Raw genomic sequence first — 26,010 nt, 5'->3', positions numbered from 1 at the left:
GCGCCTAGGGTTGGAAACCCTAGGGGTGGGGGGCGCCTCCACTTGCCTTGGGGGGCAAGCCACCCCCCTGGCCGCCGCCCCCCTTGGAGATCCCATCTCCTAGGGCCGGTGCCCCCCTAGGGGGCCTATATAAAGAGGGGGGAGGGAGGGTAGCCGCACCCATGCTCTTGGCGCCTCCCTCTCCCCTTGCTACACCTCTCCCTCTCGCAGAAGCTTGGCGAAGCCCTGCCGAGATCGCTGCTGCATCCACCACCACGCCATCGTGCTGCTGGATCTTCATCAACCTCTCCTTCCCCCTTGCTGGATCAAGAAGGAGGAGACGTCTTCCTCAACCGTACGTGTGTTGAACACGGAGGTGTCGTCCATTTGGCGCTAGGATCTCCGGTGATTTGGATCACGATGAGTACGACTCCCTCAACCCCGTTCTCTTGAACGCTTTCGCTCACGATCTACAAGGGTATGTAGATGCACTCCTCTCTCTCGTTGCTACATGAACTCATAGATTGATCTTGGTGAAACATAGAAAAAAATTTATTTTCTGCAATGTTCCCCAACAGTGGCATCATGAGCTGTCTATGCGTAGTTCTCTTTGCACGAGTAGAACACAAATTTGTTGTGGGCGTAGATGTTGTCAACTTTCTTGCCACTACTAGTCTTATTTTGCTTCAGCGGTATTGTGGGATGAAGCGGCCCGGACCGACCTTACAGGTACACTTACGTGAGACAGGTTCCACCGACTGACATGCACTAGTTGCATAAGGTGGCTAGTGGGTGTCTGTCTCTCCCACTTTAGTTGGAGCGGATTCGATGAAAAGGGTCATTATGAAGGGTAAATAGAAGTTGGCAAGTCATGTTGTGGCTTTAACGTAGGTAAGAAAACGTTCTTGCTAGAACCCTATTGCAGCCACGTAAAACATGCAACAACAATTAGAGGACGTCTAACTTGTTTTTGCAGCATATGATTTGTGATGTGATATGGCCAAAAGTTGTGATGAATGATGAATGATATATGTGATTTATGAGGTCATGTTCTTGTAATAGGAATCACGACTTGCATGTCGATGAGTATGACAACCGGCAGGAGCCATAGGAGTTGTCTTAATTATTGTATGACCTGCGTGTCAATGGTTTAACGCCATGTAATTACTTTACTTTATTGCTAAACCGTTAGCCATAGTAGTAGAAGTAATAGTTGGCGAGCAACTTCATGGAGACACGATGATGGAGATCATGATGATGGAGATCATGGTGTCTTGCCGGTGACGAAGATGATCATGGAGCCCCGAAGATGGAGATCAAAGGAGCAATATGATATTGGCCATATCATGTTACTATTTGATTGCATGTGATGTTTATCATGTTTTTTTGCATCTTGTTTACTTAGAACGACGATAGTAAATAAGATGATCCCTCATAATAATTTCAAGAAAGTGTTCCCCCTAACTGTGCGCTGTTGCGAAAGTTCGTTGTTTCGAAGCACCACGTGATGATCGGGTGTGATAGATTCTAACATTCACATACAATGGGTGTAAGACAGATTTACACGTGCATAAACACTTAGGTTAACTTGATGAGCCTAGCATGTACAGACATGGCATCGGAACACAAGAGACCGAAAGGTCGAACATGAGTCGTATAGAAGATACGATCAACATGGAGATGTTCACCGATGATGACTAGTCCGTCTCAGGTGATGATCGGACACGACCTAGTCGACTCGGATCATGTATCACTTAGATGACTAGAGGGATGTCTAATCTGAGTGGGAGTTCATTAAATAATTTGATTAGATGAACTTAATTATCATGAACTTAGTCTAAAATCTTTACAATGTGTCTTGTAGATCAAATGGCCCACGTTACCCTCAACTTCAACGCATTCCTAGAGAAAACCAAGTTGAAAGATGATGGTAGCAACTATACGGACTGGGTCCGGAACCTGAGGATCATCCTTATAGCTGCCAAGAAAGATTATGTCCTAGAAGCACCGCTAGGTGAAGCACCCATCCCAGAGAATCAAGACCTTATGAACGCTTGGAAGTCTCGTGCTGATGATTACTCCCTCATTCAGTGCGGCATGCTTTACATCTTAGAACCGGGGCTCCAAAAGCGTTTTGAGCAACACGGAGCATATGAGATGTTCGAAGAGCTGAAAATGGTTTTCAAGCTCATGCCCGGGTCGAGAGATATGAAGTCTCTGACAAGTTCTTTAGCTGTAAGATGGAGGAAAATAGTTCTGTCAGTGAGCACATACTCAAGATGTCTGGGTTGCACAACCGCTTGACACAGCTGGGAGTTAATCTCCCGGATAATGCGGTTATTGACAGAATCCTCCAGTCACTTCCACCGAGCTACAAGAGCTTTGTGATGAACTTCAATATGCAGGGGATGGAAAAGACCATTCCTGAGGTATATTCAATGTTGAAATCAGCGGACGTAGAGATCAAGAAAGAACATCAAGTGTTGATGGTGAATAAAACCACTAAGTTCAAGAAAGGCAAGGGTAAGAAGAACTTCAAGAAGGACGGCAAGGGAGTTGCCGCGCCCGGTAAGCCAGTTGCCGGGAAGAAGTCAAAGAATGGACCCAGGCCTGAGACTGAGTGCTTTTATTGCAAGGGAAGTGGTCACTAGAAGCGGAACTGCCCCAAGTACTTAGCGGACAAGAAGGCCAGCAACACTAAAGGTATATGTGATATACATGTAATTGATGTGTACCTTACCAGTACTCGTAGTAGCTCTTGGGTATTTGATACCAGTGTGGTTGCTCCTATTTGTAACTCAAAGCAGGAATTGCGGAATAAACGGAGACTGGCGAAGGACGAGGTGACGATGCGCATCGAGAATGGTTCCAAGGTTGATGTGATCGCCGTCGGCACGCTACCTCTACATTTACCTACGGCATTAGTTTTAAACCTCAATAATTGTTATTTAGTGCCAAGTTTGAGCATGAACATTGTATCTGGATCTCGTTTAATACGAGATGGCTACTCATCTAAATCCGAGAATAATGGTTGTTCTATTTATATGAGAGATATGTTTTATGGTCATGCCCCGATGGTCAATGGTTTATTCTTAATGAATCTTGAACGTGATGTTACACATATTCATAGTGTGAATACCAAAAGATGTAAAGTTGCTAACGATAGTCCCACATACTTGTGGCACTGCCGCCTTGGTCACATTGGTGTCAAGTGCATGAAGAAGCTCCATGCTGATGGACTTTTAGAGTCTCTCGATTATGGATCATTTAACACATGCGAACCATGCCTCATGGGCAAAATGACCAAGACTCCGTGCTCCGGAACAATGGAGCGAGCAACCAACTTATTGGAAATCATACATACTGATGTGTGCGGCCCAATGAGCGTTGAGGCTCGCGGAGGATATCGTTATGTTCTCACTCTCACCGACGACTTGAGTAGATATGGGTATGTCTACTTGATGAAACACAAGTCTGAGACCTTTGAAAAGTTCAAGGAATTTCAGAATGAGGTAGAGAATCAACGTGACCGAAAGATAAAGTTCCTACGATCAGATCATGGAGGAGAATATTTAAGTCACGAATTTGGTACGCACTTAAGGAAATGTGGAATCGTTTCACAACTCACGCCGCCTGGAACACCTCAGCGTAACGGTGTGTCCGAACGTCGTAATCGCACTTTATTGGATATGGTGCGATCTATGATGTCTCTTACTGATTTACCGCTATCTTTTTGGGGATACGCTCTAGAGACAGCTACATTCACTTTAAATAGTGCACCGTCTAAATCCGTTGAGACGACACCGTATGAATTATGGTTTGGGAAGAAACCTAAGCTGTCGTTTCTAAAAGTTTGGGGATGCGATGCTTATGTCAAGAAACTTCAACCAGAAAAGCTCGAACCCAAGTCGGAAAAATGCGTCTTCATAGGATACCCTAAGGAAACCATTGGGTATACCTTCTACCTTAGATCCGAAGGCAAGATCTTTGTTGCCAAGAATGGGTCCTTTCTGGAGAAAGAGTTTCTCTCGAGAGAAGTAAGTGGGAGGAAAGTAGAACTAGATGAAGTACTACCTCTTGAACCGTTGAGTAGCGCAGCTCAGGAAGATGTTCCTATGGTGCCAGCACCAACTGAAGAGGAAGTTAATGATGATGATCAAGGTACTTTGGATCAAGTTACTACTGAACTTCGTAGGTCCACGAGGACACGTTCCACACCAGAGTGGTATGGCAACCCTGTCCTGGAAATCATGTTGTTAGACAACGGTGAACCTTTGAACTATGAAGAAGCGATGGCGGGCCCAGATTCCAACAAATGGCTTGAAGCCATGCAATCCGAGATAGGATCCATGTATGAAAACAAAGTATGGACTTTGATAGACTTGCCCAATGATCGGCGAGCGATAGAAAACAAATGGATCTTTAAGAAGAAGACGGACGCGGATGGAAATGTTACCATCTATAAAGCTCGAGTTGTCGCTAAGGGTTATTGGCAAGTTCAAGGGGTTGACTACGATGAGACATTCTCTCCCGTAGCGAAGCTAAAGTCCGTCCGAATCATGTTAGCAATTGCCGCATACTATGATTATGAGATATGGCAAATGGACGTCAAAACGGCATTCCTTAACGGTCATCTTAAGGAAAAACGGCATTCAAGGGGTTTTGTCGACCCTGAGAATGCTAACAAGGTATGCAAGCTCCAGCGATCCATTTATGGGCTGGTGCAAGCATCTCGGAGTTGGAACATTCGCTTTGATGAGATGATCAAAGCGTTTGGGTTTATGCAGACTTGTGGAGAAGCCTGCGTTTACAAGAAAGTGAGTGGGAGCTCTGTAGCATTTCTCATATTATATGTAGATGACATACTTTTGATGGGAAATGATATAGAACTTTTGGACAACATTAAGGCCTACTTGAATAAGTGTTTTTCAATGAAGGGCCTTGGAGAAGCTACTTACATACTAGGCATCAAGATCTATAGGGATAGATCGAGACGCCTCATAGGTCTTTCACAAAGCACATACCTTGATAAGATATTGAAGAAGTTCAATATGGATCAGTCTAAGAAGGGGTTCTTGCCTGTGTTGCAAGGTGTGAAATTGAGCTCAGCTCAATGCCCGACCACGGCAGAATATAGAGAAAAGATGAGTGTCATCCCCTATGCATCAGCTATAGGGTCTATTATGTATGCCATGCTGTGTACCAGACCTGATGTAAACCTTGCCGTAAGTTTGGTAGGAAGGTACCAAAGTAATCCCGGCATGGAACACTGGACAGCGGCCAAGAACATCCTAAAGTACCTGAAAAGGACTAAGGATATGTTTCTTGTTTATGGAGGTGACGAAGAGCTCGTCGTAAAGGGTTACATCGATGCTAGCTTCGACACAGATCTAGATGACTCTAAGTCACAAACTGGATACGTGTATACTTTGAATGGTGGGGCAGTAAGCTGGTGCAGTTGCAAGCAAAGCGTCGTGGCGGGATCTACATGTGAAGAAGAGTACATGGCAGCCTCGGAGGCAGCGCATGAAGCAATCTGGGTGAAAGAGTTCATCACCGACCTAGGAGTCATACCCAATGCATCGGGGCCGATCAAACTCTTCTGTGACAACACTAGAGCTATTGCACTTGCCAAGGAGCCCAGGTTTCACAAGAAGACCAGGCACATCAAGCGTCGCTTCAACTCCATTCGTGAAAATGTTCAAGATGGAGACATAGATATTTGTAAAGTACATACGGACCTAAATGTAGCAGATCCGTTGACTAAACCTCTCCCTAGGGCAAAACATGATCAACACCAGAATTCCATGGGTGTTCGATTCATCACAATGTAACTAGATGATTGACTCTAGTGCAAGTGGGAGACTGTTGAAAATATGCCCTAGAGGCAATAATAAAATGGTTATTATTATATTTCTTTGTTCATGATAATTGTCTGTTATTCATGCTATAATTGTGTTATCCGGAAATCGTAATGCACGTGTGAATACATAGACCACAACGTCTCCCTAGTGAGCCTCTAGTTGACTAGCTCATTAATCAACAGATAGTCATGGTTTCCTGACTATGGGCATAGGATGTCACTGATAACGGGATCACATCATTAGGAGAATGATGTGATGGACAAGACCCAATCCTAAGCATAGCTCAAAGATCGTGTGGTTCGTTTAGCTAGAGCTTTTCCAAATGTCAAGTATCATTTCCTTAGACCATGAGATTGTGCAACTCCCGGATACCGTAGGAGTGCTTTGGGTGTGCCAAACATCACAACGTAACTGGGTGACTGCAAAGGTGCACTATGGGTATCTCCGAAAGTGTCTGTTGGATTGGCACGAATCGAGACTAGGATTTGTCACTCCATATGACGGAGAGGTATCTCTGGGCCCACTCGGTAATGCATCATCATAATGAGCTCAATGTGACCAAGTGTCTGGTCACGGGATCATGCATTACGGTACGAGTAAAGTGACTTGCCGGTAACGAGATTAAACGAGGTATTGGGATACCGACGATCGAATCTCGGGCATGTAACGTACCGTTTGACAAAGGGAATTATATACAGGATTGCTTGAGTCCTCGACATCGTGGTTCATCCGATGAGATCATCGAGGAGCATGTGGGAGCCAATATGGGTATCCTGATCCCGCTGTTGGTTATTGACCGGAGAGGCGTCTCGGTCATGTCTGCATGTCTCCCGAACCCGTAGGGTCTAGACACTTAAGGTTCGGTGATGCTAGGGTTGTAGAGATATGAGTTTGCAGTAAACCGAAAGTTGTTCGGAGTCCCGGATGAGATCCCGGACGTCACGAGGAGTTCTGGAATGGTCCGGAGGTAAAGAATTATATATAGGAAGTGAAGTTTCGGCCATCGGGAAAGTTTTGGGGGTTACCGGTATTGTACCGGGACCACCGGAAGGGTCCCAGGGGTCCACCGGGTGGGGCCACCTATCCCGGAGGGCCCCACGGGCTGAAGTGGGAGGGGAACCAGCCCCTGGTGGGCTGGTGCACCCCCGTGGGGGGGCCCCTGCGCCTAGGGTTGGAAACCCTAGGGGTGGGGGGCGCCTCCACTTGCCTTGGGGGGCAATCCACCCCCCTGGCCGCCGCCCCCCCTTGGAGATCCCATCTCCTAGGGCCCCCCCCCTAGGGGGCCTATATAAAGAGGGGGGAGGGAGGGCAGCGGCACCCATGCTCTTGGCGCCTCCCTCTCCCCTTGCTACACCTCTCCCTCTCGCAGAAGCTTGGCGAAGCCCTGCCGAGATCGCTGCTACATCCACCACCACATCGTCGTGCTGCTGGATCTTCATCAACCTCTCCTTCCCCCTTGCTGGATCAAGAAGGAGGAGACGTCTTCCTCAACCATACGTGGAACACAGAGGTGTCGTTCGTTCGGCGCTAGGATCTCCGGTGATTTGGATCACGACGAGTACGACTCCCTCAACCCCGTTCTCTTGAACGTTTCCGCTCGCGATCTACAAGGGTATGTAGATGCACTCCTCTCTCTCGTTGCTAGATGAACTCATAGATTGATCTTTGTGAAACGTAGAAATTTTTTTATTTTCTGCAATGTTCCCCAACAACTAGCATACTAGATAACATTCAATTTCTTATCAACTCTTTGCCCTAAAACAGCACCTACAACATAATCACTAGCATCACACATAATTTCAAAAGGTAAATTCCAATCAGGTGGTTGAACAATAGGTGCAGTGATCAAGGCTTTCTTAAGTGTTTCAAATGCTTCTACACAATCATCATCAAGGACAAAAGGAATATCTTTTTGCAATAAATTAGTCAGAGGCCTAGAGATTTTAGAAAAGTCCCTAATGAACCTCCTATAAAAGCCGGCATGACCAAGGAAACTTCTTATACCTTTTATGCCCTTGGGACATGGCATCTTTTCAATAGCATCAACTTTGGCTTTATCAACTTCAATACCTCTCTCGGAGATCTTGTGCCCCAAGACAATGCATTCATTAACCATAAAGTGACACTTTTCCCAATTCAGGACGAGACTAGTGCCTTCGCATCTCTGCAGAACTCGATCAAGGTTGCTCAAACAATCATCAAAAGAGGATCCATAGACAGAGAAGTCATCCATGAATACCTCGCAAATCTTTTCACAAAAATCAGAAAATATAGCCATCATGCATCTTTGAAAGGTAGAAGGTGCATTACAAAACCAAAAGGCATACGTCTATAAGCAAAAGTACCAAAAGGGCAAGTAAAAGTAGTTTTAGATTGATCCTTCGTGGACACAGGTATTTGAGAGAAGCCAGAATAACCATCTAGAAAGCAAAAATGTGTGTGTTTGGATAGCCTTTCTAGCATTTGATCAATAAAAGGTAAAGGGTAATGATCTTTCTTAGTAGCTTTATTTAACTTACGGAAATCAATTACCATCCTATAGCCTGTGATAATTCTTTGCGGGATCAATTCATCTTTATCATTAGGAACAACGGTAATACCTCCCTTTTTAGGGACACAATGGACAGGGCTTACCCATTCACTATCAGCAACGGGATAAATAATACCTGCCTCAAGGAGTTTTAGAATCTCCTTTCTTACCACTTCCTTCATTTTGGGGTTTAATCCTCTTTGAGGATTCCTAACTGGTTTGGCATCTTTCTCCATTGAAATTTTGTGTTGACATAATGTGGGACTAATGCCCTTAAGATCGTCCAGAGTATATCCAATAGCAGCACGGTGCTTCTTCAGAGTTTTCAATAATCTTTCTTCTTCTTTCTCTGAAAGGTTAGCACTAATAATAACAAGATATATTTCTTTTTCATCGAGATAAGCATACTTGAGATTATCAGGTAAGGGCTTGAGTTCGAACACGGGATCACCCTTGGGTGGAGGGGGATCCCCAAGAATTTCAATGGGAAGGTTATGTTTTAGCATAGGTTCTTGTTTAAGGAACACTTCATCTATTTCTTCCCTTTCCTTCATAAACATATCGTTTTCATGGTCTAACAAATATTGTTCTAACGGATCAGTTGGAGGAACAGCAATGGAAGCAAGACCAATAATTTCATCCTTACTAGGTGGTTCCCTTTCACGAGGTTGTCTACTAAACTTAGCGAAATTAAACTCATGAGACATACCATCTATGCCAACAGTGACAATATTCTTTTCACAATTAATCTTAGCACTAGCAGTATTCAAGAAGGGTCTACCAAAAATAATGGGACAAAAATCATCTTGTGGGGATCCAAGAACAAGAAAATCAGCAGGGTATTTAATCTTCCCACACAAGACTTCAACATCTCTAACAATCCCAATAGGTTTAATGGTGTCCCTATTAGCAAGCTTAATAGTAACATCAATGTCTTCGAATTCAATGGGTGCAATATCGTGCATAATTTCTTTATAAAGATCATAAGTTATCGCATTAGCACTAGCACCCATATCACATAAGCCATGATAACAATGATCTCCTATTTTAACAGAAATAACAGTCGTGCATACAACAGGTCTATGTGTCTTAGTATCGGGTCTAGCAATATTAGCAGTTTCACCCAAAAAAGAGATAACATGCCCATCTAAATCCTCATTCAAGAGATCTTTAATCATAGCAATACCAGGTTCAACATTAATTTGCTCAGGAGGTGTATAAGTCCTAGTATTACTCTTACGAACAACAGTCGAAGCTTTAACATGATCTTTTATCCTAACAGGAAAAGGAGGTTTTTCGACATAAGCAGTAGGAATAATGGGATCACTATATGTAATAGTCTTTTCTTCGACTGTAATAGGTGCAACTACTTTCACTTCAACAGGAGGATTGTATTTAAACCACTTCTCTTTAGGGAGATCAACGTGAGTAGCAAAAGTTTCACAAAAAGAAGCTACTATCTCAGAGTCAAGTCCATACTTAGAGCTAAATCCACGGAAAGCATCGGTAACATAATCAAACTTAGGTGTCATACCTGACTCCTTACCATTGTCGGAACCCCAATCTTCATAGTTGCGTTTAATTCTTTCCAATAAGTCCCATTTGAAATCAATAGTCTTCAGCATATAGGAACCAGCACAGGAAGTATCGAGCAGGTTGCGATTATCAAGAGAAAGTCGAGCATAAAAATTTTGAATAATCATTTCCCGAGAGAGCTCATGATTAGGGCATGAATATAACATTGACTTAAGCCTCCCCCAAGCTTGAGCGATGCTTTCTCCTTCGCGAGGCCAGAAATTATATATGTAATTACGATCACGATGAACAAGATGCATACGATAGAACTGGTGAAATTCCAACTTCAGTCGCTTATAATTCCAAAATCTCGTATCATCGCATAGCATGTACCATGCCATTGCATCTCCCTTCAAAGATAAAGGGAATACCTTCCTTTTGACAACATCATCAGGGATACCTGCAACCTTAAATAATCCACAAACTTCATCCACAATGATAAGGTGTAAATCGGGATGCAATGTTTCGTCTCCTGCAAAAGGATTAGCTAGCAGTTTTTCTATCATATCCGAAGGAATCCCAAAGTGAATATTTTCATAAGGTTCAGTAGGTTGAGGAGCATCTCTTTTCTCTTCTGGTTGGGGTGAAGATACCCCAAACATGCCCCTCAAAGGATTAGTTTCCATAATGACAAATAACAGAAAATTTCAGCACACTATATAAATGTTTCCTTACCAAGTTCCACTCACCAAAAGCGCTACACTCCCCGGCAATGCCGCCAGAAAAGAGTCTTGATGACCCACAAGTGTAGGGGATCTATCGTAGTCCTTTCGATAAGTAAGAGTGTCGAACCCAACGAGGAGCAGAAGGAAATGATAAGCGGTTTTCAGTAAGGTTTTCTCTGCAAGCACTGAAATAATAGGTGACAGATAGTTTTGTGATAAGATAAATAGTAACAAGCAAAAAGTAAATAAAGTAAATAAAGTGCAGTAAGGTGGCCCAATCCTTTATGTAGCAAGGGATAAGCCTGGACAAATTCTTATAATGAAGAAGGAGCTCCCGAGGACACATTGGGAATTATCGTCAAGCTAGTTTTCATCACGTTCATAAGATTCATGTCCGGTACTTTGATAATTTGATATGTGGGTGGACCGGCACTTGGGTACTGCCCTAACTTGGACAAGCATCCCACTTATGATTAACCCCTATTGCAAGCATCCGCAACTACAAAAAGGAGTATTAAGGTAAACCTAACCACAGCATTAAACATATGGGTCCATATCAACCCCTTACGAAGCAACGCATAAACTAGGATTTAAGCTTCTGTCACTCTAGCAACCCATCATCTACTTATTACTTCCCTATGCCTTCATCTAGGCCCAAATAATGGTGAAGTGTCATGTAGTCGATGTTCACATAACACCACTAGAGGAAAGACAACATACATGTCATCAAAATATCGAACGAATACCAAATTCACATGACTACTAATAGCAAGACTTCACCCATGTCCTCGGGAACAAACGTAACTACTCACAAAGCATATTCATGTTCATAATCAGAGGAGTAATAATATGCATAAAGGATCTGAACATTTGATCTTCCACCAAGTAAACCAATTAGCATCAACTACAAGGAGTAATCAACACTACTAGCAACCCACAGGTACCAATTTGTGGTTTTGATACAAGATTGGATACAAGAGATGAACTAGGGTTTTGAGAGGAGATGGTGCTGGTGAAGATGTTGATGGAGATTGACCCCCTCTCGATGAGAGGATCGTTGGTGATGTCGTTGGTGATGATTTCCCCCTCCCGGAGGGAAGTTTCCCCGGCAGAACAGCTCCGCCAGAGCCCTAGATTGATTACGCCAAGGTACCTCCTCGTGGCGGCGGAGTTTTGTCCCGTAAGCTTGCCCATGATTTTTTCCAGGGTAGAAGTGATGATATAGCAGAAGATGGACGTCGGAGGCCCACCAGGGGTCCCAGGAGATAGGGGGTCGCGCCCTACAGGGGTGGGCGCGCCCCCTGTCTCCTGGACAGGGTGTGGGCCCCCTGGCCTATTTCTTTCGCTCATAAATTCTTAATAAATCCAAAAAGTTGTTTCGTGGAGTTTCTGTGCTTTTGGAGTTGTGCAGAATAGGTTTCCAACGTTTGCTCCTTTTCCAGCCAGAATTCCAGCTGTCGGCGTCCCCCCTCTTCATGGTAAACCTTGTAAAATAAGAGAGAATAGCCATAAGTATTGAGGTATAATGTGTAATGACAGCCCATAATGCAATAAATATTGATATAAAAGCATGATGCAAAATGGACGTATCATTCGTCTCCGGCTATAGGTTCCGAACCGCGTGCATCCGTGCCCATCGAAACTGATTGGGCGCCGATCATCGAGTTCAGCTCCACGGACATCTTCCGGCACTCGCCCTTAGGCGATGTGCTAAGCTCGTTAAAAGCCCTCTCCTTGTCAGCAGACTCTCAACCGAAATATATCCGGCTTGAATGGGAAGCTGATGACGGAGAATTTCGCTTCCCACCCACCACCCACTGCATAGCCACTGTCAAAGACTTAACGGACATGCTCGACTACGACTCCGAAGACATCGACGGTATGGACGACGATGCCGGAGAGGAGCAGGAGCCACCGCCTATAGGGCACTGGACAGCCACCTCCTCATATGACATATACATGGTGGACACACCCAAAGAGAACAATGGCGACAATGAAAATCCAGTTGAGGATAAGCCTCCTGAGATACAGCCAAAGCGTCGGCGTCATCGACGCCGGTCTAAACCACGCCATGGAAAAAACAGTAATACTGGCACAGGAGAAAATAAGACAATGCCGAAGACAATGAAGACCCCGTCGAGCCAACCTTCAAACATGACGAACGGGAAGATGGGCGAGTTAGCCCTGATGAACAGGCCATGAACGAAGACTCGGAGGACAGTAAATACCTTCCGCTCTCCGAGGACGAGGTGAGCCTTGGCGACAAATAATTTATCGTTCCTGAGGAACCTCTCGAGCAGGAGCGCTTTAAGCGCCGGCTAATAGCCACTGCAAGGAGCCTAAAAAAGAAGCAGCAGCAGCTTCAAGCTGATCAAGATCTTCTCAACGATAGATGGACTGATGTCCTGGCAGCTGAGGAATACGGCCTCGAGCACCCAACCAAAAGTTACCCGAAGCGCAAATTGTTGCCCCAATTCGACAACGAGGCGCTAGATCCTGTCGCACCAGCGGATAATGCGGTTGACCGACCACCACGGGGCCGGGATAAAGCGGCCACTCAAGCCGAACACCAGCCCGCACCTCCTCGCTGTAAAAATAGAAACACAACAGCTCGGGGATACACATATGACCTGTGGCATGACTTGGAAAACAAAGCAGGCCAGACCAGATCGATCTATGGATCGCGGGTGCGTGCCCTGATGCGCGAGATGGCCACCTGGCCGGACGTGACAAATATAACCACATCCAAGCCAAAAACCGCAGATGAACTCCATCCGAGCTACGTCACAATTTGGCTCGATATAGAGGCACCGCACACACACTATGCTTCACTGATGAAGTAATGGAACATGAATTCCCGGAAGGGTTTAAACCCGTGAACATTGAATCATATGATGGGACAACAGACCCCGCGGTATGGATTGAGGATTTTCTTCTCCATATTCACATGGCCCACGGTGATGATCTTCACGCCATCAAATATCTCCCACTAAAACTCAAGGGACCAGCTCGGCACTGGTTGAACAGTCTGCCTGAAAACTCGATTGGCAGCTGGGAAGACTTGGAAGATGCCTTCCTAGACAACTTTCAGGGCACATATGTCCGACCTCCGGATGCCGACGACTTAAGTCACATAGTTCAATAGCCCGGAGAGTCAGCCAGGAAATTCTGGACTAGGTTCTTAACTAAAAAGAACCAGATCGTCGACTGTCCGGATGAAGAAGCCCTGGCGGCCTTTAAACATAGTATCTGCGACGAATGGCTGGCCCGACACCTCGGCCAAGAAAAGTCGAAGTACATGGCAGCCCTTACGACGCTTATGATCCACTTCTGTGCGGGCGAAGATAGCTGGCTAGCCCATAGCAATAACAATGCAAGCGAGTCTGGCACTTCTGAAGCCAGAAATCGCAATGGCAAGCCCCGACGCAATAGACACAGGCATCGAAACAACAGTGATAGCACCGAAGACGCGACAGTCAACCCCGAATTCAGTGGCTCTAAGTCCGGTCAGCAGAAGAAGCCAATAGAAACAGTCGGAGCCCGTCCATCTTGGACCGCATACTCGATCGTCCATGCAAAATCCACGGCACTCCTGATAAACCAGCCAATCATACAAATAGAGAGTGTTGGGTTTTTTAACAGGCTGGCAAGTTAAATGCCGGGATCAAGGAGAAGGGGTCGCACAACGAGGACGATGACGAGGAGCCCCGGCCACCGAACACAGGAGGACAAAAGAAATTTCCCCCACAATTTAAAATGGTGAATATGATATACGCTACCCACATCCTCAAGAGGGAGCGCAAGCGCGCGCTCAGGGACGTCTATGTGATGGAGCCAGTCGCCCCAAAATTCAACCCATGGTCATCCTGTCCGATCACTTTTGATCGCAGGGACCATCCGACCAGTATCTGTCATGGTGGTTTAGCCGCACTGGTCCTTGACCCAATCATTGACGCATTCCATCTTACACGAGTCCTCATGGACGGTGGCAGCAACCTAAACCTGCTCTATCAGGATACAGTGCGAAAAATGGGTATTGATCCCTCAAGGATCAAGCCCACAAAAACCACCTTTAAAGGTGTCATACCAGGTGTAGAGGCTCGTTGTACGGCCTCAATCACACTGGATGTGGTCTTCGGATCCCTGGCCAATTTCCGAAGCGAGGAGTTGATATTCGATATCGTCTCTTTCCGCAGTGGCTATCACGCACTGCTCGGACGAACCGCATTTTCTTGATACAATGCGGTGCCACATTACGCTTATCTCAAGCTCAAGATGATCGGACCATGCGGTGTCATAACAATCAATGGAAACATGGAACGCTCCCTCCGTACTGAGGAGCACACCACCGCCCTAGCAGCAGACACACAGAGCGACTTATTCAGGCAGAACCTTAATTCGACGGCCAAGCTCCCGGACACTGTCAAACGAGTCCGAACTACTCTGCAGCAGGATAGTCCAGTTCGTCAAGAGCTCTACTAGCAGTTCGGCCTCCGTCCCAGTCCCAACCAAGCAGCGGCATTTATACCGCGCGTACATAACTACACACTTAAAATACCATGGGCATAGACGGATGCACAGCTAGATCGTGGTCCACAATACGGCTCAACCGCTCCTGGACCCGCATACTTTTTTTTTCTTTTCAGGTTCATTTTCTCCCCAGGCCTTTTCCAGGTAACCTGATCATCGGACCTATCAAAGGACGGATACACCAAGACTACAAGAAGCTTTGACGTACAAGGGAATATCCAGGTGGTCTCTGCTAACGATCGTTATACCTATTTTAAGGACCCGCACGCAGCTCTCCCTTGGTGGTGGCATGTTAAATAGCCCTATTGCCTATCGCACTACTTGTACAAATATGATTTGATGTATTAATCATATTACAATGGAAAATAGTTTGCGGCTCAATTCTTGCGGCACCAGCTTATTGCTTGATTTTTCCTTTTCCTGATATTCTTATCAATTACACACATACAATCTAGTACGCTTTAATTCGCCAGGGGCTTCATTACGCTCCATAATACAGCAAGAAAGTCCAACCACTTTTACGGTAGTTCGGCACCCCGAATTGTAGCATTATATGCATCGGCTCCGAATCATGTCTTTGGTCAATAGTTGGGTTGCTCGGCTCCTGTGCTTGCTACCCTACATTCCACTATATAGGCTAGGGTAGTAAAGGGAGAACTACTATGATCGTGTCCTGGTTCTTCCAGATGAGCACCTCAGTAGAGAAAGCCGAAAACTGATTGTCATGATGCGGCAAGAGCCGGTCAGCTGTTCGAGAGGTTGCAAATCCTTAGAGATTTTTTCCGCATTATGCGATGAATCGGTTTTTTATCCGATCAGGCGTTTACAGCACCCTAAGTTCGGAATTACGTACACCAGGGGTTGAGCCTAAATTTTTATAGTCAAACTCCTATGGCTAAGTGAGGGTGATAAAGCCACATAGTCCGATTGCCTGGTTCGTTGCGCTAAACACCTCCTTAAAGGACCAAAACTTTGGATAAAGAGTGTCTAGATTCATCCCGAACACCCCCGTACTTCCTACGTGGGGCGGAAGCCGACGACTGGCCAACTCTCAGATTTTACAACAAAAATAAAACGGCCACACAGGAGGTAAAATTTTAAAATAACAGACATTATATTACATAACGGATCTGTTTCATAGTACAGGACATGATAATATGAGTGTATTCATGGAAATATGATATCCTTCGCACATTGCTCCGCCACAAGGCGGGATCCCTCCAAGACACTGTCAAAATATAGTTCGGGTGTGCGGTGCTCCTTGCTCGCAGGCGGTCCCTCAGTCATCAGCTTCGTGGCATCCATCTTCGCCCAGTGCATCTTGGCGTGGGCGAAGGCCATTCGCGCGCCTTCAATGCGGACTGACCGCTTGATGGCGTCAAGCCGAGGGTAGGCGCTGACCAGCCACTTCATGAGTCTGAAGTAGCTGCTGGGAATGGCTTCAGCAGGCCATAGCCAGATTATTAAATCCTTCATGGCAAGTTCGGCAACCCTATGCAGCTCGACCAGCTATTTCAGCTGATCGCTAAAGGGCACCGGATGTTCTGGCGCAAGGTATTGCAACCAAAACAGCTTCTCCGTAGAGCTCCCCTCTTCGGCTCGGTAGAATTCTATAGCGTCTGACACGCTGCGCAGCAGATCCGGAAATGCCCATGGAGAACTCCAAATCCGGGTCAGTAAGAGGAACCTTTCCTTCACATATTTGCTCTGCATAATAAAGGCCTTACCCGCCGCAATTTCTTGGCCGCCTGGATTTCCTAGAGGGCACCCTGGGCTTCAGCTCAGGCATTGTGTGCGCTCTGGCAGGCCTTGGCAAGTTCGGACTCTTGATCTGTAATGTTGCGCTCCAAGGACTCGCACTTCTTGACGGCATCCTGGAGCTCTTGCTGGACCTGATTGACCCGGGTCTCATGCTTTTCGCGTGTGTCTTGTTCCTTGGCCGCTCTGTCCTCGGCCTCGGCCAGTGGCTTCTTGAGGGCCTCCACCTTGGTCGATGCCCCTAATAAATATCATGACACTTTAGTCAGAACAAATTGTTCATCCTTTCTGAATTTATATAAGGTTAGTGCATACCTTTATTTTCCTCTAGTTGTTTCAGCACGTGGACGATCTCTTCCTCGGTCCGCTCCAGACTCTGCTTTAGTCCGGAGACCTTAGCAGCGTGAGAGGTTGCAGCTAGCAACGACGCCTGCATTATTCACATAGACATGTCAGGTTAGTCTCCTGCGAAAGTTATTTGATCCTTTGTTCAGCTTTTCTTTCCGAATACCGAACAGAGTCTCAGGGGCTACTGTCTACACTGTGAAATTTTCTTTATTGCATTGCTTACCTCAAAGCCTGTTAGAAGGCAAGTGCAAGCTTCGGTCAGTCCGCTTTTCACGGACTGGATCCTCTCAATCACCGCACCCATAAGGGTAGGGTGTTCCTCGGCAGTGGAAGCGCCTCGCAGCGCTTCCAGCAAAGTATCTGGTGCCTCCGGATGGACGGAGGTCACCGGTGGCATAGGCGCACCTCCTTCTCTTGAAACAGGTTGCTTGCCTAATTACGGAGCTATATGGGTCTCCGGAATGGTATTCGGCAGGGGGCTGAATTTGATATAGCCCCCGTTGTCAGCATCCATGGGGGTTTGCTCCCCCATGTGTCTGGCAGCCGAGGCTTCACCCTCTGGCACCTCCCAGACAGTCTCCTGCGTCTCTCCCTTACTTGGGATCCTTCGAGAAAACACCTCGGTGTTATCCATGGCCTTGGGAGAGGAAGCCGCTGGAAGGGTCCCGCTGTCCATCGCCTCCAGGTCTAGCGAATCCTCCGGTCAGGACCGCTCAAGGTTGGACCGAGCCGTACTGTGAATGCATGATACAACACATTAAAAACTATGAAGTAGTGAGGCTGGATACATGAAAGTGTCCGGGTTTTGGAATACTCACGATTTGGCCAGGGGCTTGACCCTGGGGTGCCATTCCGAGCTGCTGTCAGTGGCCGCGGTGGAGTCGTCCGGATGGGAAGCTTTCCCCTTCTTGGACGCTTCAGCCTCCAAACGCGTGGATGTCGTCCTCTTCTTTCTCCCCCTGCAGGGGGACGATGGCTTTCTTCTTCCTCCTCCTCCTCTTCCTCATCGTCCTCGGCGGCGGAGGAGTGAGCCTCAGCATCTTTGGACGTCGCGTCTGAAGTGCCCTTGTGACGGAGACCACTCCTTGTCCCCTTGGCCTACTTCTTGGCCTTCTTCTCCGGCACTTGATAGGGCACCGGAACCAGCATATTCGTGAGAAGCGGGATTTCAGGGTCTTCGGGCAGCGGAGCCAGACAGTAAATCTGCTCCGCCTTCTTTGTCCAGGCCTGAAAAAGTCAATAGGGAGGCTTAAGCATCTTCCTCGACTATGCAAGTAAAGGAGACACCTTAAAAACATGAAAATGCTTATCGGACTAGCGAGGTGGGCCAAATTGTGCCCACGGTCCTTGGCGGTGTCCAGCGGCATCTCATTGGGCTTGAAGAGCACTTTCCAGATGTCTTCGTGCATAGTGCCGAAGAACTTTAGTAGGGTCTGGTGCTTGGCCGCTTCATACTCCCACAAATGGGAAGTACGGCGCTGGCACGGAAGGATCCGGCGAATCAGCATCACCTGGATCACGTTGACGAGCTTCATATTCTTGTTTATCATGTTCTGTACGCGCGCTTGAAGCGTTGTCAGCTCGTCCGCCGAAGACCAGTCCAAGCCCTTATCTTGCCAGGAGGTGAGCCGCATCGAGACTCCGGACCGGAATGTGGGAGCCGTGGCCCATGCGGTTCTGCGTGGCTCTATTACGTCAAACTACTTTGATTGCCACCCTTTGACAGTCTCCACGAAGGAGCCTTCGGTCCATGTGATGTTGGGCATCTTGCCAACCATGGCACCTCCGCACTCTGCTTGTTGACCACTCACCACCTTCGGCTTCACATTGAAGGTTTTTAACCATAGCCTGAAGTGAGGTGGGATGCGGAGGAAGGCCTCACACACGACAATAAATGCCGAGATGTTGAGGATGGAGTTTGGAGCCCGATCGTGGAAGTCCAGCCCGTAGTAGAACATGAGTCCGCAAACGAACGGGTGGAGAGGGAATCCCAGCACACGGACGAAGTGGGAGATGAACACAACCCTCTCATGGGGCTCCAGAGTGGAGATAATCTGTCCCTCGGCTCGGAGCCTGTGGGCGATCTCCCTGGCTAGATACCCAGCCTCCCGAAGCTGGGTAATGTCCTTCTCCTTTACGGTGGAGGCCATCCACTTGCCCTGCGCTCCAGATCCGTACATGGTCGGAGTGCTTGCTTGGGGCGAAAAAGATGAGAACTTGGGCACTGGAGCTCAAGAATGGGGGAGGGTGAGAGAGGCAGAAGGTGTGGGTGACAAGGGGTGAATCCTCATCTCCTTATAAAGGCAACGAATATCAAGCACCTCCCCCCTAGCCTTAAAACTCGCCTATTCTCCAAGGGTCATGCAGATGGCACGGTTAGATTACCCATGCCCGTATTGATGTGGATCCCGCAATGAGGGGACACAATCTCTGCTATGACAAGACATGCCAATGAAACCGCATCTTGAAATATGGAGCGGCAGGCTAAAAACGGTTCGAATAATGACCGGGCAGCGATGAGATGTCACGCCACGAAAAGTTGTCAGTGGATTGGACTCATGAAAATATTATACTCTCTACGGTTGTATGTGGAATTTTTTTGCAGAGCCGAACACTATTTCTTTTGTTCGGAGACAATTTTGGAGTATTCGAAAGAGGAACCCGCCTTGCAATGCCGAAGACAATCTGCGCACTGGACACCTCGCCGTTGAAGCCTGGTTCAGGGGCTACTGAGGGAGTCCTGGATTAAGGGGTCCTCGTACGTCCAGACTATTAACATGGGCCAGACTATTGGACTATGAAGATACAAGACCCCAAGACTTCTTCCCGTGTCCGGATGGGACTCTCCTTTGCGTGGATGGCAAGCTTGGTGATTCGGATATGTAGATTCCTTTCTCTGTAACCAACTTTGTGTAACCCTAGCCCCCTTCGGTGTCTATATAAACCGGAGGGTTTAGTCCGTAGAGGCAACTACAATCATAATCATATAGGTTAGACTTCTAGGGTTTAGCCATTATGATCTCGTGGTAGATCAACTTTTGTAATACTCATATTCATCAAGATCAATTAAGCAGGAAGTAGGGTATTACCTCCATAGAGAGGGCCCAAACCTGGGTAAACATCGTGTCCCCCGTCTCATGTTACCATCGACCTTGGATGCACCGCTCGGGACCCCCTACCCGGGATCTGCCGGTTTTGACACCGACAATGGGCATGGTGCCTGGAGTAGAGAGAAGGGATGCTCAGCCCGAATAGGGAGAAACACACAACTAAACCCACCTAGCTGAAACTAGAGTAGCAGACTGAATAAGCAGGGCATTGATACGTCTCCAACGCATCTATAATTTTTGATTATTCCATCCTGTTATATTATCATTCTTGGATGTTTTACAATCATTTTATAGCAATTTTATATCAGTTTTTGGGACTAACCTATTGACATAGTGCCCACTGCTAGTTGCTATTTTTTGCTTGTTTTTTACTTTGCAGAATATCAGTACCAAACAGAGTCCAAACGCAGCAAAACTTTTTGGAGAATTTTTCTAGACCAAAAGACACCTGTTGGACCAAAGAAGTACCAGAGGGGGCTCCGAGGGGAGCACAACCCACTTGGGCGCACTTGGAGGCCCAGGCGCACCCTTGTGGGTTGTGCCCACCTCGGCCGCCTCCCACACCGCCTCTTTGCTCTATAAATACCCCGAAAATCCAAAAACTCTAGGGGAGTCGACGAAACACAATTTTAGCCGCTGCAAGATCCAAAAACAGCAGATCCAATCTAGACACCATCACGGAGGGGTTCCTCATCCTCATTGGTGCCTCTCCGATGATGCGTGAGTAGTTCATTGTAGACCTACGGGTCCGTAGTTAGTAGCTAGATGGCTTCCTCTCTCTCTCTCTCTCTCTCTTGATTCTCAATACAATGGTCTCTTGGAGATATATTTGATGTAACTCTTTTTGCGGTGTGTTTGTTGGGATCCGATGAACTTTGAGTTTATGATCAGTCTATTTTATCCGTGAAAGTTATTTGAGTCTTCTTTTGATATCTTATATGCATGATTACTTATAGCCTCATATTTCTTCTTTGAATCTTTGGTTTATTTAGGTTGACTAGATCGATTTTTCTTGCCATCGGAAGAGGTGCTTTGTGATGGGTTCGGTCGTGCGGTGTTCTTTCCCAGTGACAGAAGGGGCAGCAAGACACGTATTGATTGTTGCTATTAAGTATAACAAGATGGAGTCTATTCCTATATGAATAGATCTTGTCTACATCATATCATCGTTCTTATTGCATTACTCCGTTTCTCCATGAACTTAATACACTAGATGCATGCTGGATAGTGGTCGTTGTGTGGAGTAACAACAATAGATGCAGGTAGGAGTCGGTTTACTAATCTTGGATGTGATGCCTATATAATGACCACTGCCTGTATATCGTCATAATTATTTGAAGTTCTATAAATTCCCAACAGTAATTTGTTTACCTATTGTATGATATTTTTCTCAAGAGAAGCCACTAGTGAAATCTACGACCCCGGGGTCTATTCTTTATCATATTTGCTTTGATATCTTTTTTATTTGCTTTTGTTTTCAGATCTATTATTCTAAAAACCCAAAAATACTTTGCTGCACTTTTTCTTTATTTGTTTTATTTCGCTTTATCATGATAGCTATTCATCCAAAATCATACAAACCAATCTATCTTTCACCCGAGAGGGATTGACAACCCCTCATATGCGTCGGGTTGCAAGTATTTGTTCTTTGTGTGCAGGTACCATTTACATAGTGTTGCTCAGTTCTCCTACTAGTTCGTTATCCTTGGTTTCGTCACTGAGGGAAATACCTACCGTAGCTGTGCTGCATCATCCCTTCCTCTTCGGGTAAAAACTGACACAGACACGAGCCATCAGGCATCAAACATTTTCAATTCCAACATCGGGGACTTCGCGAGCGAGCAAGATAGCACCTTCAAGAAGGGAAACAACGTCATGACATTGCCGCCATCCGATCCGAAAGATCGGACCTAGGGTTTCCCCTGATGCTCGAGGAGGGGCTCAGACCCCCCTCCCCCTTCGCATCGCCAGCGTCTGGCGACATAGGGGAAACCCTCGCTGCCGCCAGGAGCTCCCTCCTGTCTGAGCCACAGCCACATCGCCGCTGCCGGAGGGCCGGCCGGCGAAGCCAGGCTGCACCCAGAGATGGTGGCGGCGGTCAATTTCGTTTTCCGGCGCCATAGGGCCGACCGGCATGGCTGCGCCGTGCCTGAGGATGGTTGCAGCGAGGTGGACTCCCCCGCCCCCACCACCTCGCGCTAGAGCCCCCTTCCTCCCATGGCCCCATATGGATCTGGCGCGAGATCTCCCTCCCATCTAGTTGTTGCGGGCCCCTCCTCCCGCTCCGGTGCGGTGGCATGGCTGTGCTCACTGTGACTCTCCTCTGTTCGGCTCATGTCTCCCATGGGCGCAGCTCTTCTTGCTGCTGCTGTTTGGGGGTGGGCGAGGCCCTTGGGGGAGATGGTTGGGCAAGCTGGGGCTCAGCCCTACCTCGGTGCAGGCCATCCCTCTGTCCCTGACGATGCCTCCTCCGAGTTGAGGTAATGACATGTGTTTGTGTGGTCAGGGCGTATTTTGGTAGGTGGCTGAAGTTTCACAGTGGTTCTTTGTCGGCACTGTTCCGGTCCCGGCATCCACGGACCTGCGTTTGTGTTCTCTAGTGTCCATGGTCTTCCGGCGTCCCCATTGGCGTGGTTTCGGCCCCGGCTGGCCGAATGCTACGTCTTCCAGCATCTTCAGTTTGTCGGTGATGTCTACTACGCAAATTTATTCTTGTAGACTCGTGTTGGGCCTCCAAGCGCAGAGTTTTCTAGGACAGTAGCAATTTTCCCTCAAGTGGATGACCTAAGGTTTTATCAATCTGTGGGAGGCGTACGATGAAGATGGTCTCTCTCAAACAACCCTGCAACCAAACAAAAAGTCTCTTGTGTCCCCAACACACCAAATACAATGGTAAATTGTATAGGTGCACTAGTTTGGCGAAGAGATGGTGATAGAAGTGTAGTAATGATAGTAGATATTGATTTTTGCGATAGGAACAATAAAAAACAGCAAGGTAACAATTGATAAAATGGAGCACGAACGATATTGCAATGCTTGTAATGAGGCCTAGGGTCCGTACTTTCGCTTGTGCAATCTCTCAACAATGCTGATATAATTGGATCATATAACCATCCCTCAACGTGCGATGAAGAGTCACTCCAAAGTTCTTATCTAGCGGAGAACATAAGAAGAAATTGTTTGTAGGGTACGAAACCACCTCGAAGCTATTCTTTCCGTTCGATCTATTCAAGAGTTCGTACTAAAATAACACAAAGCTATTCTTTCCATTTGATCTATGCAAGAGTTCGTACTAAAATAACACCATACGATACACATCAACCAACTCTAATGTCACCTAGATACTCCAATGTCACCGCGAGTATCCGTGAGTTTATTATGCGATATGCATCAAACAATTTTAGATTCGTAATACTCAATCCAACACAGAGAACCTGAAAGAGTGCCCCAAGATTTCTACCGAAGAAACAAAGACAAGAATGTGCATCAACCCCTATGCATAGATTACCCCAATGTCACCTCAGGAATCGCGACTTGAATGCCAAAACACATATCAAGTGAATCAATATAACACCCCATTGTCACCAGGGTATTCATATGCAAGACATATATCAAGTGCTCTCAAATCCATAAAAGTATTCAATCCGATAAAACAAAATCTCAAAGGGAAAACTAATTCATCACAACAAGATAGAGAGGGGAAAACATCATATGATCCAACTATATTAACAAAGCCCTTGATACATCAAGATCATGCCATCAAGAACACGAGAGAGAGAGAGAGAGGGAGAGAGAGAGATTAAACACATAGCTACTGGTACAAACCCTCAGCCCCGAGGGTGGACTACTCCCTCCTCATCATGGTGGCCGCCGGGATGATGAAGATGGCCACCGGTGATGATCTCCCCCTCCGACGGAGTGCCAGAATGGGGTCTAGATTGGTTTTTCGTGGCTACAGAGGCTTGCGGTGGCGGAAATTCTGATCTAGGGTTATTTCTGATGGTTTCTCTATTTACAGGATTTTTTGGCGTTGGTTTCATGCAAAGATGGGCCTCGAGGAGAGCACAACCCACCATGGCACGGACAAGGGCCTAGGCGTGCCCCAGTGTCTTTTTCCCTACTCCTTCACCTTCGGGTCCTTCCACGAAGCTTCGGGGGTCTCTTTTGTTCCAAAAAAATCGTCAAAAAGTTTCAGCTCATTTGGAGAACTTTCATTTCTACACAAAAAACACCACCACGGTAGTTCTGCTGAAAACAGTGTCAGTCCGGGTTAGTTCCATGCAAATCATACCAAAATCATATAAACCTATTGTAAACATGGCATGAATACTTCATAAATTATAGATACGTTGGAGACGTATCAGCATCCCCAAGCTTAATTCCTACTCGTCCTCGAGTATGTAACTGATAAAAGAAATAATTTATGAAGTGTGAATGCTAGCAAAGTGTAGAAGTTTGATCAATGATAATTTCAATCACTTTTCCTAGCATCATAACAGCAATTCTTTCTTATAAAACCTCTCATATTAAAGTAGCAACCAATCCAAATTTAAAGGTTCAAACACTAGATTCTCTTGAAACTCAACAACCTATGTTCTCAATCACCAAGCAATTGCAATTCAACTTATTCAACGAAGTCTAAGTAAGAGCTCCACATACTCAATCATCATATAGTCTTCCATGATTGCTACTACTCAAAGCATATTCTTAGAACAAATGGCATCCATCGAACACAGAGAAAGATAGGGGCTTAATATTTCGCCTCCCAACTCATTTATCATAGAGATAATTGTCAACAATAATAAATCATGATCAAATATATTTGACTGGTCATATATGCCTAGATCTTTCCCCATCACATGATGCTTGCCAACTAGAGAATAATCGAGGTTGAAATGAGAATTTATACTATTGACTCTTTGCATAAAAGTAAATACTGAAAAGTAAATGATAGGCCCTTCGCAGAGGGAAGCAGAGGTTGCCATGCGCTTTTTATTTGGATGCCCAAGCTCTTAATGCAAAGGAACATCACGTTATATTGCCCCTTATATCACATGTTGGAGGATATGTGACAATATAACTTCTATGCAAATATACACAACCATAACTCATTATGTTGTCTTCCTTGTCCAACTTGAACTAATTTTCTCAAGTTTGAAAATAATTAATGGGTATTCACAATCATAGAAGATTTCCAAGATAATATATTTGCATGTGAAACTTCTCTTCCTTGTACTAATCATTCATGAATTGCCTTTATGACCAGTATTGTGATTGTCAAGCTTCACAAGATTTCACTTTCTAAACCCAATGTGAAGCTACTACTAGGCATGATACAAACATATAATTTCAGATTCATGATATTCAATTGATTCAACAATTTACTCATAGGATATAAGTGAAGCACAAGAGTAAATGACAAGCTACTCCAAAAAGATATAAGTGAAGATCATGTGAGTAGTTAAGTAAATAGGTAGCTAATTGTGGACTCTCTCTTATTTAAAAACTTTCAGATCTAAGTATTTTATTAAAACAGCAAGCAAAACAAAATAAAATGTCATTCCAAGAATAGCACAACTCATGTGAAGAAGCAAAAACTGAGGCCCAACCGATACTAACCGATAATTGTTGAAGAAGAAAGGTGGGATGCC

The sequence above is a fragment of the Triticum dicoccoides genome, chromosome 7B (assembly GCF_002162155.2).
Source record: "Triticum dicoccoides isolate Atlit2015 ecotype Zavitan chromosome 7B, WEW_v2.0, whole genome shotgun sequence".
NCBI lineage: Eukaryota > Viridiplantae > Streptophyta > Magnoliopsida > Poales > Poaceae > Triticum > Triticum dicoccoides.
This window is presented reverse-complemented; position numbering follows the sequence as displayed.